Consider the following 3,598-nt stretch of genomic DNA (forward strand, 5'->3'; position numbering starts at 1 on the left):
TTAAAATGCAAAGCCCCCTAGATCGATGTCCAGGACCCAGGCAGTGTGAGTGCCACTGAAAATCAGCTTGAGTGCTGCCTTTGGCACGCGTGCCATTGGTTGCCTACCCCTGGTCTAGATAATACTTAGTCCTGCCATGAGTTCAGGGGACTGAACTAGATGACCTCTCAAGGTCCCTTCAAGTCCTATGATTCTATGATCATTATCATCTCTGACCTCCTGCACGTCACAGACCACAGAATCTCAGCCACGCAGTCCTGTAATAGACACATAACCTCTGGCTGCCTTACTGAACTTCTCAAATCTTGGTTTAAAGACTTCAAGTTTCAGAGAATCCACCATTTACTCTAGGTCAAACCAGCAAGTGACGCAGGCCCCATGCTCCAGAGGAAGGCAAAAAAGCTTTCTATAACACTGATAGGAGCAGGTTCTATAGAAAGTTACATTGATTAGGTGCTAGCTGACTTGCATTTATGTAGGAAATAGCAGCTTAAATAGCCAGCCTAGGGGCTAAAACTGTAATAAAATATTACTGGAGGGAATTAAAGCTAAGCAATATGGGAAATCTACAGGCCATATATCATTAAAAATGTAGTTCATGCATAATCCCGTTACTGATTTAGTTATTAATTATGGCTGTCAATTAATCGCAGTTAACTCACATGATTCATTCATTCATTCATGCCCGTCACCCCAACCGGGGTATGGGCCGCCAACAACAGATCTCCATAGTCTTCTATCCTGGGCCATTCGCTCTAGCTGGTTCCAGGTATAGCCCATTTTTTTGCTATCAATCTGAAGGTCGCGTCGCCAGGTATTTCTTGGGCGGCCTCTTTTCCGCTTGCCTTGGGGGTTCCACTGCAGTGCCTGTCTGGTGATGTTGATTGGCTGCTTGCGTAGTGTATGTCCTATCCAGCCCCACCTTCTCCTTCTAATTTCTTCCTCTGCTGGGAGTTGATGGGTCCTCTCCAAGAGGTGGATGTTACTGATGGTGTCTGGCCAGCGGATCTGGAGAATCCTTCTGAGGCAGCTATTAATGAAGGTCTGGATCTTCCTGGTGGTTGTTTTGGTTGTCCTCCAGGTTTCAGCTCCATACAGTAAGACTGATTTCACGTTGGAGTTGAACAGTCGAATCTTTATTGCCAAAGACAGCTCTCTGGAGCTCCAGATGTTCTTGAGCTGTAAGAAGGCTGCTCTTGCCTTACCAATCCTTACTTTGATGTCTGCGTCTGTGCCACCCTGCTGGTCGATGATGCTACCTAGGTAGGTGAAGGACTGCACTTCTTCCAGGGGGCTTCCATTCAGTGTGACTGGGTCGTTGCTGATGGAATTGATCCTAAGGATCTTGGTCTTGTCCTTGTGGATGTTGAGGCCAACCTGTGATGACGTGGCTGCCACTACGTTGGTCTTCTCTTGCATCTGCTGTTTACTGTGCGAAAGGAGTGCAAGGTCGTCGGCAAAGTCCAGGTCATCAAGCTGGGTCCACAATGACCATTGGATTCCATTCCTACGCTTGTAAGTGGATGTCTTCATAATCCAATCGATGACGAGAAGAAAGAGAAGTGGTGACAACAAGCATCCTTGTCTGACTCTGGTTCGCACCTGGAAGCTGTTTGTGAGCTGCCCTCCATGGATCACTCTACAGTGTATGCCGTCGTATGAATTCTTGATCAGGTTGACCATCTTTGCTGGGATGCCATAGTGCCGAAGGAGCTTCCAGAGGGTCTCTCGATCCACGCTATCGAATGCTTTCTCATAGTCAACAAAGTTGATGTACAACGAGGAGTTCCACTCCATAGACTGCTCGACTATGATGCGGAGCGTTGCTATCTGGTCCGTGCATGATCTGTTCTGCCGGAAACCTGCCTGTTCATCTCGTAGCTGTGGATCGACGGCATCCTTCATTCTCTCTAAGAGGACTCGGTTGAAGACCTTCACTGGCACCGACAGGAGTGAGAATCCTCTATAGTAGGCACAGTTGCTGAGGTCTCCTATCTTGTGGATTTTGATGAGATATCCCTCTTTCCAGTCAGCCGGAATCACTTCTTCTTCCCATATTTTCTCAAAGAGGGTACAGCATTTCCACTGAGGCATCCAGGTCTGCTTTCAGGGCCTCTGCTGGGATATCGTCAGGTCCAGCCGCCTTCCTGTTCTTCATCATGGTGATGGCTTTTCTGATCTCGTCTCTGGTTGGTTTATCGCAATTGATTGGGAGGTCCTCGTTGGCTGGGTCGATGTCTGGTGGATTTGGTGGTGCTGGTCTGTTCAGGAGTTCCTCAAAGTGCTCCGCCCATCTGTTCATCTGTAGTTCTATTCCTGTTATAGACTTTCCCTGCTTGTCTTTAACGGGACGTTCTGGCTTGCTGAACTTTCCAGACAGTCGCTTGGTAGTATCGTACAGCTGTTTCATGTTACCGCTGTATGCTGCCTGCTCTGCTTCTGCTGCCAGTCCATCCACATAATCTCTCTTGTCCTTCCTAATATTCCTCTTCACTGCTCTGTGGGCTTCAGCATACTCTGTTTGAGCTTTGGCCTTTGCTGCTCTAGTCCTGCTGTTGTTGACTGCTGCCTTCTTCTTCTTTCTTTCTTCTATCTTTGTCAAGGACTCTGCTGTGATCCACTCTTTCTGCTGGTGTTTCTTAATTCCAAGCACTTCCTGGCATGCTGACCTAAGTGTGTCTCTCACTTTCTGCCATCTGTTGAGTACACTGTCTTCCTCTTCCTCAGACCGATCCTGTAGTACTGAAAACTTATTCTTCAGCGTCAATCCAAAATCTTCCTTGGTCTTATGGTCCTTCAGAAGGTTGACGTTGTACTTCGCTCTTCTGTCTGACGCGTCTATCCAGTTCTTCTTCAGCTTCAGCTTCAATCTGGCCACCACTAAGTGATGGTCGGACGCCACGTCTGCTCCTCTTCTAACTCTAACGTCCTGCAAGGATCTTCTGAACTTCTTGCTAATGCAGACATGGTCGATCTGGTTTTCTGTCATGCCTGCTGGCAATACCCAGGTACTCTTGTGGATCCGCTTGTGAGGAAAGATGCTGCCTCCTATGACCAGATTGTTAAGTGCACACAGATCCACAAATCTCTCTCCATTCTCACTCATCTCTCCCAGAGCATGGGTCCCCATGACTTGTTCGTATCCTGTGTTATCAAGTCCAATTTTGGCATTAAAGTCTCCCATAAGGATGGTAATGTCTTTGTCTGGGAGAGTCTCTAATATTTTCTGGAGTCTCTTGTAAAAGTAGTCTTTGTCCTCCTCTTCACTGTCATTGGTTGGAGCGTAGCACTGAACAACATTCATCTTAATCCTCTTCATTTTAGTTCTGAAGGATGCTGTGATGATCCTGGGACCATGTGCCTCCCAACCAATCAGTGCTCTCTGTGCCTGCTTGGACAACATGAAGCCTACTCCCTGTGTGTGGTGTGCGTCGCTCTCTTCATGTCCTGAATACAGCAACAGCTCTCCTGTCAACAGTCGTCTCTGTCCAGCTTGCGTCCATCTTGTCTCGCTAATGCCTAGTAGGGTCAGGTTGTTGCTCCTCATCTCTGCTGCAACCTGCGCCGTCTTTCCTGACTCGTACATGGTCCTCACGTT

The sequence above is a fragment of the Mauremys reevesii genome, linkage group 1 (genome assembly GCF_016161935.1).
Source record: "Mauremys reevesii isolate NIE-2019 linkage group 1, ASM1616193v1, whole genome shotgun sequence".
NCBI classification, from domain to species: Eukaryota; Metazoa; Chordata; order Testudines; family Geoemydidae; genus Mauremys; species Mauremys reevesii.